Here is a 16,731-nt window from a genome sequence, read left to right on the forward strand (position 1 = left end):
GCTGGGCGCCTTTAGTGGGAGAGTCTGAGACGCTCGATGATCATTTGGAAAGAGCGAAGAGGGAAGGAGGGCCCTTTGAAGAGGCAGTTGTCCTGCCGGGTTATCTAGTCGTGCCGGCAGAATGAGCGCCTGCCCTACGAATCTGGGTCACGCCCGCTTGTTCTTTGAGCCTTTCGGCCAAATGAAATGGCCCTGCGTCTCTTGACTATCATTACTTTTCTGCCCCTTCCTAGAAAATGTAAGTTGAGAATTTGTAATTAACACTGTAATGTGTTCTAATATCAACGTTAATTCTTGTTTATAAAATTGAGGACATTTTGGGGGACCACAAATTGAGAACTTAAAATTCACACACAAGCTGTAGACTGCCCATTGAGATATGGTAAGGGCATAAGAATTTTAGATCAAGAGAAATGCTACTTTTCCCAAAGGGAATTGTTTAATTCCATTAGGAAAATAAACTATGAATATTTTTTCCCATGCATTGTGCAGAAAATAGAAAAGTGTGGGATTAATCACTTGTATTAGCGATCAGAGTGTAATCCTGGCCACAAAGGGATATTAATTACCACCCTCCTCCTCCTCCATGCTCAACTCCCCCCTTTATGTTCCAGCTAACTTTAAACTTATGCAATACTGTGCTTTTTCAGGTCTCCTCTCTTTGCAAATGGTAAAAATTATCTTCCTTGCCTTGATTTTATTTGTTCGAATCCTCATTTAGTTATGTCCTTCCCTGGGACATTTGTCCAGCTCTCATTCAAGACAGAAAATACTCTTCTTTCTGAACTTTTGAATAGTTATCATAGCAATTGTGATTCATTTAGAGACATCTGATATTCCAGCTTTAGAGACCTTCCTGTGGGCAGGGCATATTTTATATTCATCTCAATTGCTTTGATGCTCTGGCTCATTTGGTTCTCAACAGATATTTGCTGGATAAATGTGAACTGTGTCAACTGGAGTCTAAAGGAATGTGAAATGAAATGAGTGGCCACTGAAATAATAAATAAATAATTGACTTTTTTAAAAAAGGAATAAAACTCACCAGTTATAAGAAGTAACTTAAAATTTTCATGTATTACATGTAAGTTTTTTCTCTACATAAATATTTTTAGAATAGTTGAGTATATTTGAAGAAACTATTTTATGTCCTGCTTTTTTCACGTGTGTATAATATACTTCTGTTATTAAACTCTTAACAATAAAGACAGCACTGAAACTGTAAATCTGTTAGTAGTGAGTTGAAACAGATGGAGTGGACATAGCATGTGAAGACAATTCTTCCAAGAAGTTTGGCTGCAAGGTAGAGGAGAAAGGTCAGTAGTCAAAGCAGAATGGCAAGTGAAAGAGAGACATTAGAGTTTCTCTGTAAGGAAAAGAGACTTGGTAATGTTAATAGTATAAGATTAAAAAGTAGTAAGAGGATAACTGATTGAATGATTCCCTAAAGAAGTAGAAGGGAATGAGATCCATAGATCAGGTACATAGGTAGGAGACAGAACTAGGAAGGAGGATGTCAAAGTGGGAAAGGATGATAATAATTTTAAAACTGTTGAAAATTGGCAAAAGAATAACAAAAATCTGTTCAAAAGATATATTATGTGCATGTGTGTGCTGAGTCACATCAGTCATGTCTGACTCTTTGCAACTGTATGTACCATAGCCTGACAAGTAACTTGGTCCATGGGATTCCCCAGACAAGAATACTGGAGTGGGTTGCCATGCTGTCTTCCAGGGGATCTTCCCAAACCAGGGATCGAACTCCTGCATTGGCAGGCAGGTTCTTTGCCACTGGCACCACCTGGGAAACCCAAAGATATATTCAGTTCAGTATAGTCGCTCAGTCATGTCCGACTCTTTGCAACCCCATGGACTGCAGCACGCCAGGCCTCCCTGTCCATCACCAAATCCTGGAGTTTACTCAAACTCATGTCCATCGAGTCAGTGATGCCATCCAACCATCTCATCCTCTTTCGTCCCCTTCTCCTCCCTCCTTCAATCTTCCCCAGAAGTAGGGTCTTTTCAGATGAGTCAGTTCTTCGCATCAAGTGGCCAAAACACTGGTGTTTCAGGTTCAGCATCAGTCCTTCCAATGAATATTCAGGACTGACTTCTTTTAGGATGGACTGGTTGGATCTCCTTGCAGTCCAAGGGACTCTCAAGAGTCTTCTCCTATACTACAGTTCAAAAGCATCAATTCTTCGGTGCTCAGCTTTCTTGATAGTCCAACTCTCACATCCATACATGACTACTGGAAAACCATAGCCTTGACTAGACGGACCTTTGTTGGCAAAGTAATGTCTCTGCTTTTTAATATGCTTTCTTGGTTGGTCATAAGGGGCAAGCATCTTTTAATTTTATGGCTGCAGTCACCATCTGCAGTGATTTTGGAGCCCCCAAAAATAAAATCTTTCACTGTTTCCACTGCTTCCCCATCTATTTGCTATGAAGTGATGGAACCAGATGCAGTGATCTTAGTTTTTTGAATGTTGAGTTTTAAGCCAACATTTTTACTCTCCTCTTTCACTTTCATCAAGAGGCTCTTTAGTTCTTTGCTTTCTGCCATAAGGGTGGTGTCATCTGCATATCTGAGGTTATTGGTATTTCTCCTGGCAATCTTGATTCCAGCTTGTGCTTCATCCAGCCTAGCATTTCCCATGATGTACTCTGCATATAAGTTAAATAAGCAGGGTGACAATATACAGCCTTGATGTACTCCTTTCCCTATTTGGAACCAGGCTGTTGTAAAGATATACTAGGTTGATGCAAAGGTAATTGTGGTTTGGACCATGAATTTTAAATCATTATAACTAAGCTCAAACACATCTTTATTAGTCAAAATAGGAACCGTTATAATCAACACATTTTGCCTATGAGAAATGTTTGTTAATTCCCATAGCATAAAAATCCATGCCCGAACTCTTTGCATTTTCTGCCTCCTGCAGCTTATGGAAGCATTTTCCCTATTAAAAAAATTGTCAAAATGCTTGAAGAAGTGGTAGTCAGTTGGCAAGAGGTCAAATGAATATGGCAGATGAGGCAAAACTTCATAGCCCAGCTCATTCAACTTTTGAAGCATTGGTTGTGCAACATGTAGTCAGCCGTTATTTGGAGAAAAATTGGGCCCATTCTGTTGACCAATGCCAGCTGCAGGCGTTGCAGTTTTCAGTGCATCTCATCAATTTATTGAGCACACTTCTCAGATATCACGGGTTCGCTGGGATTCAGAAAGCTATAGTGGGCCAGACCAGCAGCAGACCACCAAACAGTGACCATGACCTTTCTTTTGTGCAAGTTTGACTTTAGTAAGTGCTTTGGAGCTTCATCTTGGCCCAACCACTGAGCTGGTTGTCACCAGTTATATACAATCCACTTTTCATCACACATCACAGTACCATCGAGAAATGGTTCATTGTTGTGTAGAATAAGAGAAGACACTTTAAAATGATGGGTTTGTTTTTTTTTATTTGCAGTCAGTTTATGAGGCACCCACTTATCGAGCTTTTTCACTTTTCCAATTTGCTTCAAATGCCAAATCTACAATGAGTTCTTCAGCAATTTCTCATGTAATTATAAGAGGATCAGCTCCGATGATTGTTCTCAATTGGTCATTGTCAATTTCTGATGACCGGCCACTGCGCTCCTCATCTTCAAGGCTCTTGTCTCCTTTGCCAAACTTCTTGAACTACCCGTGCATTGTAAGTTCATTAGCAGTTGCTGGACCAAATGTGTTGATGTTGAGAGCTGTCTCCGCTGCTTTGCAACCCATTTTGAATTCAAATAAGAAAATAGCTCAAATTTGCTTTTTGTCTAACATCATTTCCCTAGTCTAAAATAAATATAAAATAAACAGCAAGTAATGTCATTAGCAAAAAAAAAAAAAACCAAAGTGAGAAATGCTCATTAAAATGATGTAGAATATAACCACATTTAAGAATTATTCCAATATTAAATGGCAAAGTTCAACAATGCAAAAACCACAATTACTTTTGTACCAACCTAAATATGTAAAAGTGGCCAATAAATAGGTATGTTCATCCATATTACTTAAAAATATAAATGGCATATTAAATGCCTATTAAATTGGCAAAGATTGAAAAGAAAATAGTATAGGTATTGGGCAGCTGTTCAATAAAACAAGATTGCAGATGAGGATAGAAACTGGTACATCTCCCCCTTTCCAGGCATTTTAGAAATATGTATCAAAATTCTCTAAATGCTTTGACTAAATAAGTATGGGCTTCCCTGGTGGCTCAGACAGTAAAGAATCTGCCTGCAATGCGGAATACCTGGATTCGATCCCTCGGTTGGGAAGATCTGGAGGAGTGCATGGCAACCCACTCTAGTATTCTTACCTGGAGAATCCCCATGGACAGAGGAACCTGGCTGGCTACAGTCAGTCCATGGGGTGGCAAAAAGTCAGATAATGACTGAGCGACTAAGACAACAAACAAGTATACTTCTAGGATGTTTTCAAAAGGAAATAATCAAAACTGCATATGTATGTTAAGCTGGGTGGGGTTCACTTCAGTTTCTCCACCAAAAAACACAGGTTAAATATTATTACATACTTGTTAGACATGGATAACATGAATGCAGATAAGAGACGTTCACTCATATCAATTTAAGTAAGAGCATTTGCAGGTTTTGTAGGAAGGGCGTGTAGAGCTGCAGTTTGACTAGCCTGATACACAATTATGGGATGCTTTGAACCACTTAAAATGACTATGTAGAAGACTATTTAATGATAAGGAAAGATATATAAGAAAGAAAAGTGGGTTATGTAAGCAGCAGTATGTAGTTCTAACCATGTGGTGGTTTAACAGACAAGGAAACAGGCTTATAGAAATAAACTGTCCTAGGTCACCTGGCTGGTAAAGGACAAAGCCTAGATTTCAAACCAAGTCTGTCTCATGCAAACCAACTTCTTAACTACTGCACTTCAAGCATGCAGGTAGACTTTAGAGGATGGAAAAAATTATATCAGGCAGGCAGAGACTAGGGAAGGATAATCTAAGTAGGAAAGAATAACACTAAACTGAACAAAAAAGATTGGAAAGAATAGGTATGTTTCAGAACACACACACACACACACACACACAGAGGAATATGAGATGTATGCAGGTAAGCACTAGAGAATAAAGCAAGAAAGACTGGGGATAGATTTTTAAGATTCATAACCTTCAAAAACCTCACAGAAAAGTGGCCTCACTTAGGACATACCTTACAAAGGTCTTGGGCCTCAGAGCCTGATAAAGCAAGAGTTGTAAGCACAGAGCTTTTGAACCTGAAAATTATATGGGAGAGCCCTGAGTAGGGGGTTTGGGGGACAATGGGTCCAGATTATGGACTTTCCCCAAAATGAGGAAGGGGTCTAACGGCATGTAATAGAACCCTGTGAGACCGAGTTCTATACAGTTGTATAAAATTGGTTAGGTGATGTTAAGTTCTTTGGATAGAAGGTGGAAGAGGCTATTATATAAGATGATCTTTTAATATCTCTTCCTGTACTAACATTCTGTGATCTTATAGGCCAAAGATTACCAATTCAAATGCCTCAATTAAGGATGAAGTGCCACATGCGTGCTCAGCCACTCAGCTGAATCTTATTCTTTCCAACCCAATGGACTGTGTAGCCTGCCAGGATTTTCCTGGCAAGATACTAGAGAGAGTTCCCATTTCCTACTCCAAGGGATCTTCCTGACCCAGGGATCGAACCCATGTCTCTTGTATTGCAGGTGGATTCTTTACCATTGAGCCATGAGAAGAATGTTTCATAAATGAGGAAATGAACTGAATGTAATAAAAATAAGAAGTGGTAGAGATTAGAGTCAATCCTAAAGGAAATCCATCCTGAACACTCATTGGAAGGGCTGTTGCTGAAGCTCCAATACTTTGGCCACCTGATGCGAAGAGCCAACTTATTGAAAAAGACCCTGATGCCGGGAAAGACTGAAGGCAAAAGGAGAAGGGGGCAGCAGAGCATAAAATGGATAGATAGCATCACCAACTCAATGGACACAAACTTGAGCAGACTCCAGGAGATAGTGGAGAACAGAGGAGCCTGGAGTGCTATAGTCTATGGGGTCACAAAGAATCAGACACAACTTAGTGACTGAACAACAACAACAGAGATCAGAATAGTATTTCACATGTCTCGTCTAAAACTCCAGTCATTCTGCCATGAATGAGGAGCCAGTGTTGCCTGATTTTCCAACTTTTCAAGAGAAACAGGAATATCATACTTGCCTGGTGGCTCAGACGATAAAGAATCTGCCTGCAATGCAAGAGACCTGTGTTCAATCCCTGGGTTGGGAAGATCCCCTAGAAAAGGGAACAGCTACCCACCCCAGTATTCTGGCCTGGAGAATCCCATGGACTGTATAGTCCTTGGAGTCGCAAAGAGTCAGACATGATTGAGAGGCTTTTGCTTTCACTTTTCTTTCAAAAATATTATGCAGACCAAACAAAACACCTCTACTGGCTAAATACTAATTTTCAATTTCTTATAGATTAAAAAAAGGCCTAACAAGAATGATAAGTGTTTGAATGAAAATAATTAAGTATGAAGAAAGAGGAATAAATCAAAGAGAATACCAAGATTTCCCCCTGGGTAATGAAGAGGAGGTGGTATACATTAATGTAAATACTAAAGTCAGCAGAAGGTTTAGAGACAGAAGATGTTTATGAGTTTTGTTGTTTTGTTTTTTTTTAACACTGAACAAATTTCTCATTTATAGGTTTCCACAGCACATGAATCAAATTCAGCTTTTGAGTTTGAGAAATCTATGAGATTATTGGGGAAAGGGTGCAGGAAGTGGACAGCAGTTTGGGGAGTGAAGATGAAAGGGGAATTCAAGATGCAAGAGTCATTCTCTCAAAGTTTCATTAAATCTATGTCACAGTATGTATTTGTTAATTCATGAGACTAAAATCCTATGAGAGTAGAAACCACAAATGTATTCTTCACTGCCCAGCACAGTGCCTAAATAGTAGGTGTCTTAATGTATGTTGAATAAACAAATAAATACAAGACAATGTGTCTCACAGTTAAAGAAATGCAGGGTTGAATTCAAAAACGTTCTTAAGCTTATAGCCCAGAAAATAAGACAAGTCTTATACAGAAGTAACTAATCCATGTTTGAAAAGTTCAGTTCAGTTCAGTCGCTCAGTCATGTCCAAGTCTTTGCAACCCCATGGACTGCAACATGCCAGGCCTCCGTGTCCAACTCCCAGAGTTTACTCAAACTCATGTCCATTGAGTCGGTGAGGCCATCCAACCATACTATCCTCTGTTGTCCCCTTCTCCTCCCGCCTTCAGTCTTTCCCAGCATCAGGGTCTTTTCTAAAAAGTCAGTTCTTCACATTAGATGGCCAAAGTATTGGAGTTTCAGCATCAGTCCTTCCAGCTAAAGTAGTTTGAAAGAGTAGTTTGAAAAAAATAGTTGAAAAAAAAGTTTGAAAAGTAGTGTGATTTAAAAAAAAAAAAAAGTGGCACCAAGAGATTCAGGAGAGAAAATTAAAAGTAAACCCAGGCTTTTATAATGGATGGTTAGGATTGGATCATGAAGATTTGGGAAGGAAGTGATCCAAAGCAGCAAAATAGAAAGGCTCATCCTTTCTTTAGAAAATGGGCAAGTGTTTGAGACTGCCAAGACAGTGAACAGAGAAACCAAAAACCTAGAAAATCATCCACACGTGAAGAAAACAACGAAGTAACTAGGGAAGAAGTCTCAGAAAGATAAAAGGAGCATCAGGAGAAAAAGTTTATAGAAACTACGAATTCATGCTTCAAGAAAGAAAGGTAGTCCAAATACTGCAGACACACGAGGCTATCAAGGAAAAGGATCTAAACCCATTGGATCTGGTGATTAAGGAAAAATTGATGACTTTCAACTAAACAATTTCTTTATAGTTGACAAGGAATATATGCTTCCCTGGTGGCTCAGAGGTTAAAGCATCTGCCTGCAATGCAGGAGACCTGGGTTCGATCCCTGGGTTGGGAAGATCCCCTGGAGAAGGAAATGGCAACCCACTCCAGTATTCTTGCCTGGAAAATCCCATGGACAGAGGAACCTGGTGAGCTATACTCCACGGGGTAGCAAAGAGTTGGACACGACTGAGCGACTTCACAAGGAATATAAGGAGAGGAGCTTAAAAGACCAGTAGAATTAATCGGCTTTTGTTTATGAGGTAGGAAATGTAGTTACTTTGGAGGAGAGAAAAAAAGAAAAAAACTAGACGAGAAGGAGAGGATTATGTTGGAACAAAGGATAATTACATGAAGCAAAATGTTGGAGGATCTAAACAGTAATGAGATCACGAAAGGGGAGCTGAGTCATTCGTCAACAAGCAGCTTTATAAATTCTAACAAATATTATTCAATAACAAAGGTAATTTTGTTAATCCCTCACCATATTTTCCTACTCCATTCCCTGGTTTCTTTCTACTTTTATAGCCTCAGAGTAACTTTTGATACACTGAAAAATAATATTAGAACTGCAACTTAGTAGTATTTCTTTAATATCCTCATATAAATCAATGGGTATTATAATACCCATAATGCCTCCTACATTTGTGGTTAGGCCTCATCTCTTCCTTTCAAGGAACCACCCCTCCCCAGTTGGCCTGGCTGGTTTAAGTGAGGCTGAGTACTGATTCCCCGCCCTGCCCCAGGAGTGTTTAATACAGTTCTGGCCAATAACACCCATCACCAGTACTTTTACTGACACAGTAAGGAAAAAGGCTCTTCCTCTGCTTTGCAGGTGCTGAAGCCCATATGAGCCTGGAAGAGACAGACCACCTTTGTTACCACTTGGAGGCTTGCCTAAAACTGAAACTAAAAAAGCCAACCAACCCTGGAGACAGGAAACAAATCCTGGTGATGTTATTTGAGCCCAGGGATTCAGACATGCCTAAAGACTACCTTTACCACTGAACTCACTAGTTAAATGAGCCAATAAATGCTCTTTTATGCTTCAACTTGAGTTTTACCTGGATGTTCATCATTTACTACTCAAAGCATCCTAATACAGGTATACATCATTAAAGTAACATTATTTTTGTTTCTGTACCCTATTTTAAATGTGTTACTCTATAACATACTCTATAAGATATTCCATAGTTTTCACGAAATCATCCACAAATTTAATACAATTCCAATTTTAAATCCCAATAGCAGCTTAAGAGCTTTTTCTTTTTTTAATTTTAGAAATAAGCAAAATTACTTCAAAATTCACTCAGAGGGGGAAAAACTATAAATACCAAGAAAATAAGGGGGAGATTCATAAAGAAATTGTGTAATCAGATATTAAAGTATAAAGAAAAATAATAAATATAGGATGGTAATAGAGTAAGAATAAACAGTCATGGAACAGAATTCAAAGTCTGAGTAAATATAGGAGTATTTCCCATACTTAAAATATGGTAAATCAAGAAAAGATTAGTTCAATAAAGTAAGGATAATGAGTTAGAAAAATCATTAGAATTTTACCTTACTCATCATCCCAGAACAAATTCCAAGTAGATTTATGATTAATTGTAAAAGTTGAAGCCAGGTTTTCAGTATATATTTGTTAGCATATAATTGGGATAATCTCTAGTAATCGTTGCTAAAATTTTAAATGTTAACACCTTTTGATACAGCTTTTTAATTCTAGAAATTTATCCTATAGAAATAAAATATATGTATAAAGATAAATATGGATAATATTGCATTGGAATGTCAAAAATTATATATACATGTGGAATAACAAATAAGGACTGGAATACCAGGCATTCTCAAAGGAGTGATATCACAACCAAGAAGGTGAAAATTGGTTCCTGAGGAGACAAACCATTTTTATGTATAAAGCACAAATATGCATAAGGCATATAAACAGGTATACAGTATATGTGGTATTGAAATTTCATGAGGCAGGCGATGATTAAGGGGTAAAAAGTCTTAGGTGGATCATGATGAAAAACAGACTGAGAAAAACTGATCTATGCAATTTGTTACTGTGCAGCTGTTGAAAAAAGAATGAGGTGGATGTATGTATATTGACAACAAAGGATGCCCAAGATGCATGATGCTTTGCATATATATATGATATAGTGTAACACACAAAGTATAGTATATTTGATATATATTTATAATTATGCATATACTTTCTGGGTTACATATAAGGTATTGACGGCATGTATCTTTGGGGTAAAAATTACAAGAAATGGTCAGTTCTGGACTTCCATGGTGGCACGGTGGATGGCAATCCACCTGCCAATGCAGGGACGCAGGTCCAATCCCTGGTCCAGGAAGACTCCACACGCTTCAGAGCAACTAAGCCCGTGGACTACAGCTACTGAAGCCTGAGCGCTAGAGCCTGCGCTCCGCACCAGAAGATGAGAAGCCCGTGCACTGCAAGGACAAGCAGCCCCTGCCCACCACAGCCAGGGAAAGCCCATGCACAGCAGTGAAGGCCCAGTGCAGTCACGAAAATTAAAATAACTAAACTGTTAAAAAGAAACATTCAATTCTATGTTAAGTATTGCAATATTTACCTTTTTACAACAGTGTTTTAATAAAGAAAAGATGAGCTGTAAGAATAAATGAATATTTAGAGTGAATGGTTTTATAGTCTTGTGGTGAGAAAGGACTTTATAAACATAACCCCAAAGCCCCAAACTATTAAAGCTTAAACTATATAAAATTAAAAATTACTGCATGAAAAAAACTATAACAGAAACAACCCCCCACATATACCATAGTTGAAGCAGTAACAGAATAGAAAATATTTGCAACATCTATGATAACAGATGTCTGTCCGACTCCCAGCAACTGAGCGACTTCACTTTCACTTTTCACTTTCATGCATTGGAGAGGGAGATGGCAACCCCCTCCAGTGTTCTTGCCTGGAGAGTCCCAGGGACAGGGGAGCCTGGTGGGCTACAGTCTATGGGGTCGCACAGAGTCGGACACGACTGAAGCGACTTAGCAGCAGCAGCAGCAGCAAGAGCTCTTACATGTCAGTAAAAAGGTTCAACACTATAACCAGCAAACCTGGTAAAGAATATGAACAATCAAATAACACACACACTCTACAAATGATTAATAAGCATGTGAGAATGTTTTTATTATTGCTAGTTAGGAAATACAAAAAATCCCAACAAAGAGATAATGTTTTCATTGGATTAGCAATGTAGCAACAAAGGTTGGTGTTGGCAGAGAAGTGAGAGAGTCCTGCAGGGATATGAACAGATTTAGCCTTTCTGAGTACAATCTGACAACATGTACCAAAATGTTAAGTACGTATACTTTGAACCAGATGTGATACTTCTAGGAATGAATTCAAAGGTGATAATCAGATAAATGGGAAAATGATTTGTTATATTAGCTATTTTAAAAAATTGGAAACAATTTAAAGTTGTTTAAACAAAGTTATTAAGAGACTAAATACAATTTTGAGTGAAAAGAGCTTGTTACAAAGCACCAGACTCATTGTGATCTTATTTATATAAATAGATAAACACATATAGAAATAATTTTTAACAAAATGTTAGTAATGGAAATCTCTGGTGGGAGTGCAAGTAAGTTTCAAGATTATGCAAAAGCAACACTAGCGTGAATTCCTGTGTACCCCTACTCAGCTTTTTTTATTTACAGGAGTTCCCTGGTGGCCTAGTGGCTAGGATTTCAGGCTTTCACTCATCAAGGAACTGAGATCCCACAGGCTGCAACAGAACGTTGTTTTGGAATAATAACAATCCTATCAGATAAATATTTATTGCTAGTTAATAGATGTAGCAAATATTTATATATAAAAGATGCTGATAATTGCCTATCAGTTCACATCTTCTAAAGTAACTTGTTTTGAACACAGATCTTTTCCCTAAAGGACCATTTACTATACCATACACCTACTATCACCATCACTGATGGAGCCAGGCAATGTAGCACTATACCCAATAGCAGTCCCCTTCTCCCTTCTTCCACTCTCATAGAAAATTTTGTCTGATACCTAAATAAAGTAAATTGTTGTTTAGTCGCTAGGTCGTGTCCGATTCTTGCAACCGCATGGACTGTAGACCACCAAGCTTCTCTGTCAATCGGATTTCCCAGGCAAGAATACTGGAGTGTGTTGCCGTTTCCTTTTCCAGGGGATCTTCCCGACCCAAGGATCAAACCCATGTCTCCTGCATTAGCAGGTGGATTCTTTACCACTGAGCCACCAGGGAAGCCCAACAACAACAACATCCAAGTGCACTACCCTTCCTCCTCAGCCTAAGAGGATTAATCTTGATTATTGTAAATCATTCATGATAATTGCCCTTTCCCTTGCCAACTCTGCCAATGAGATGCCAAGGAAAGTCTGCTGGAGGCCTTGTGGGAAAGTTGCTCTTTAAAAGGAACAGGTGAGCGCTTCCCCGGCACAACTCCTGAAGCCCTCTTGCTGTAACTGCTGAAAGTCCAGTGCTCTAGAGCCTGTGCTCTGCAACAGGAGAAGCCATCCCAATGAGAAGCCCGAGCGCCACAGCCGGAGAGGGGCCCCCACTCCCCCAGCTAGAGAAAAGCCTGTGAGGCAACAAGGACCCAGCATGGCCAAAAACAAATAAAAGGAACACATGATAGGCACAGTTCGTGTCCTGTTTCCTGGTGTTGTCAGCCCCTGAAGCTGTGGCAGACATCTTAGAACAGCGAAAGAGTCATCAGCTTCGGAGGAAAGCCCAACATGATAAGGATGACAGGACAGAAAGATGGAAGGAACCTAGGTCCTTGAGGCACTGAGCTCAGGTCCTATCTCCATATTGTTACACAAAGTAGCAAATGTTTGAACAAGTTTGAATTGGATTTTCTTTTACTTTCAGCCAAGAGCATCACAACTGATAAAAGCACATTTCAGACTCAAGAGTAGCCAATCGCTCAGCTGACCATTTGGACACAGAAAAACACAAAGTGTCCATCACATTAATGCCAATTAATGCCCCACACTTCTGCTAAAATTTGGAAAAGTTAGTACCTTGGAAAATATCCCACTTCCTTAAAGAAAGATGTAGACCTTGTCACCTTGAGCCTAAACAGCATAATAGGTGCTTTACACCTCATATTACCTGTCTGGCTACCCCTATAATAAACTAAAGAAGAAGCCCCCAAAAATCATAGCTCTAAAGTCAGAAATATATACAAATGCTTACCCAGAGAAGCGTCATCATCTCTTGCATCCCTCCCACTCTGTTCCCACCCTCCCTCTATAGGTAAGTTTCATTAGTTTCTGGTTTATTCTTCCAATGTACCTTTTTGTAAAAAATGAGCAGATACAGGTATATTATATCTCTTATTTCCTACCCCAAATGTATCATACCATTTATTCTTGTTTGCTCTTTGCTCTGTTCACTAAACAGTAAATCCTGAAAATCAGTCCACAAAAGCTGCCTCATACTCTATTATGGGCATAGGACTCTATTATGTGCATTTGATCTGTCTCCTATGTATACATATTTGCGTTAGCTCCAGCGTTTTTCAATTACAAGTACACTGAGATATCTAATCTTACATGTGTGTAGTTTTGTATTGTTAGAAATGTTTCTTCAGGATAAATTACTAGTGAATTGGGTCAAAGGGTAAATTCACATGTAGTTTTCTCAGACATTGTCAAATCCCCTTCAAGACCAGTACTATATGATTTCATTTATATGCAGAATCTAAAAAAAGACAAATGAACACATATAATAAAACCAGAAACAGAATCATAGATACAGAGAACAAACAGGTGGTTACTAGAGGAGAAGTGGGTGGAGGGAAGAAAGAAATAGATGAGGGAGATTAAGAGATATAAACTTACAGTTGCAAAATAAATGAGTCATGAGTAGGAAATGTACAGTGTGGGGAATACAGTCAACAACTAAAGACTATCTTTGTATGGTGACATATCATAACCAGACTTATTGTGATGATCATTTTGAAATGTACAGAAAAAAATCACTATGTTTTGAAATGGAAAAATATAATGTTGTGGGTCAATTATACTTCAAAAACATACAAACAAACTTATAGAAAAAGAGATCAGATTTGTAGTTACAAATTGGATGAAAGCAATCAAAAGGTACCAATTTCCAGTCATAAGATAAATTGGAACAAGGGATATAATGTACACCAAGATAAATACAATTAGCAGTGCTCTATGTTATTTGAAAACTGTTGAGAGTAAATCCTAGGAGTTCGCCTAACAAAAATTTTTTTCTTTTTTCTATTTAATTTTGTACCGATATGAGATGATAGATGTTCATTAAACATACTGTGATCATCATTTCATGATATATGTGAGTCAAATCATTATACCTTAAACATATATAGTGCTGTGTGTCAATTATTGGGTCTCCCTTGTAGCTCAGATGGTAAAAAAAAAAATAAAAAAAATCTGCCTGCAATGCAGGAGACCCTGGTTTAATCCCTGGCTCAAGAAGATCCCCTGGAGAAGGGAAAACTGGAAGAAAAATTAAAAATAAAAATATAATCAGTTATGATGTTAAATTAACTAACTAATTAAAAATTTAAAAATACAATAACCATAACCATCATTCATGTCTATTTTTACATCCTAAAATTGATACTTTTCCCAAAAGAATTTTAGGTGGAAGCCCACAGAACTATAAGCAACCTTTTCTTTCATGGTTTTCATGATGTGGATTTGGAACCAAGTGGATTTTCTATTGGATTTTCCTCTTTTTTTTTTTTTTTTTTTTTGGCAGCTATGCTTTGGAACAATGCGGTTGAAAACCTACAAAAAGGCAAGGTGCGTGTCTAAAACATGTAGTCAGTCTGGCTGTCACCCTGAAGCAGGCTATAGCAGAGATATGCCCTGAGGATAACCACTCAAAGTTAGACCCACACATCCCTGTCATTATATTGTCTCAAAGACTGGCTGTTGTGTTTATCTTCCCAGAAAAGCGTGTCTTAACTTCATTCACATATTTTCATCCTGTAAGAAAATAATTTCCACTTTTGGAAACTTTGGCACAGAAAACCAAGGAAATACTAAATCTATGGGTGTGAAACTAAATGTCACCAAGAGATACAGCAAGAAGACAGCACATTGCAGATGTTTCCTGAGTCTGATAAATGCACGCGGCAAATCCTGAGAAGCTCAAGGATGTTGAGTGAGCAGAGTGAATAGAAGGCATAAGCCTTTTTTTTCCCTCATAGCTTCATTTTATTTTTTTATTTTTTATTGGAGAATAATTGCTTTACAATGTTGTGTTGGCTTCTGCCATATAACAACACGAATCTGCCTGAGAAAACCGTAACTCGAAAAGACACATGTACCCCAGTGTCCATTGCAGCACTATTTATAACAGCCAGGGCATGAGAGCGACCTAAATATCCATCAACAGAGGAACAGATAAAGAAGGTGTGGTATATGTATACGATGAAATATTACTCAGCCATTAAAAGGAACAAAGTTGAATCATTTGTAGTGGTGTGGATGGCCCTAGATTCTGTCATACAGAGTGAAGTAAGTCAGAAGGAAGGCACAGGCCTTTAACCTTCACTGTGTTCTTACCATCCTCCGAATCCTAGGCAGCAAAAAGCACATCTGTCAATGAACAAAGGGCGGGCTAGGCACTAGTGGTAAAGAACCCACCTGGCGATGCAGAAGACGCAGGAGATGTGAGTTTGATTCCTGAATCAGGAAGATCCTCTGGAGAAGGAAATGGCAACCCACTCCAGTATTCTTGCCTGGGAAATCCCACGGACAGAGGAGCCTGGCCAGCAACAGTCCATAGAGTCGCAAAGAGTCGGACACAACTGAAGTGACTTAGCACACACACAATGAACAAAAATTGTGGAACCAGCCACAAGGCTTAGCTCCTTTTCGAAGGAATCGAGCAACTCATCAGTGTCTTCCTCTTCCACCTCCTCAAAGCCACTTGCCTGGCTGGCTGTCAAGGAAGGGCCTCCAAGCCAGCAACCAGGACAGGTGGAAGAAATTGCCCTGCTGTTATCCGACCACCTTGCCCTGTGTATGCCACACCTCTTCAGTCTCTGCGCTCTCTCTCTCACTGTTGACCCCCACTTCCGTTGCCTGGTATTTCGCCAAGCCTGCTGTGGTCCTCTCCTACCCAGGCTGACACAGGCTGGGTGGCACACTGGAAACAGCACAGACTCTGGACTGAAAAACGTGGGTTTGGGCTCTTAGCTCTGCATTCATGAGCCTTACAACCTTGGACATATCATAATAGTCCTTCCTGTTCTCAGTTTGTCGTCTATAAATGGGGATAATAAGATCTACTTTGTAGAGCTGTTGTAGAATTAACAACAATGGTTTTGGTATCTGACATAAGTAGCCCAATAACTAATAGCTGGTAGTAATGGTGGTAATTGAATAAGGAGAGAAAGAACTTCAGCTTCCTACCTCAAAGGGCTACCCTGGTGGCTCAGCAGAAAAGAATCTGCCTACAGTGCAGGAGACGCAGAAGATGTGGGTTTGATCCCTGAGACAGGAAGATCCCTTGGAGGAGGGCATGGCAACCCACACCATTATTCTTGCCTGGAGAATGCTATGGACTGAGGAGCCTGGTGGGCCACCATCCATAGGGTCGTGAAGAGTCAGACAGGGCTTAGTGAGTGAGCACACAGGTGCATAAAAGCTCCACGGACTGAAGACTGGAAAGATATTGTTATACTTCCTTTTTTTTTTTTTATCTTTTAATCTGTGCTTCCTCAATTTAAAAAGGAAATTATCTTAAAGGTCTTTT

General features: G+C 39.1%; 1 long non-coding RNA gene across 1 annotated transcript; it reads left to right on the forward strand.

Moving 5' to 3' along the window:
* Positions 1 to 85: 85 nt before the first annotated feature.
* LOC114114008 (uncharacterized) lies at positions 86 to 10,605 on the forward strand. The gene is made up of 2 exons (XR_006059349.2): positions 86 to 238; positions 5,739 to 10,605. It is a non-coding gene; the product is annotated as an uncharacterized LOC114114008 (long non-coding RNA).
* The last annotated feature ends 6,126 nt before the right edge of the window (positions 10,606 to 16,731 follow it).

This window comes from Ovis aries, chromosome 3 (assembly GCF_016772045.2).
Source record: "Ovis aries strain OAR_USU_Benz2616 breed Rambouillet chromosome 3, ARS-UI_Ramb_v3.0, whole genome shotgun sequence".
Lineage (NCBI taxonomy): Eukaryota > Metazoa > Chordata > Mammalia > Artiodactyla > Bovidae > Ovis > Ovis aries.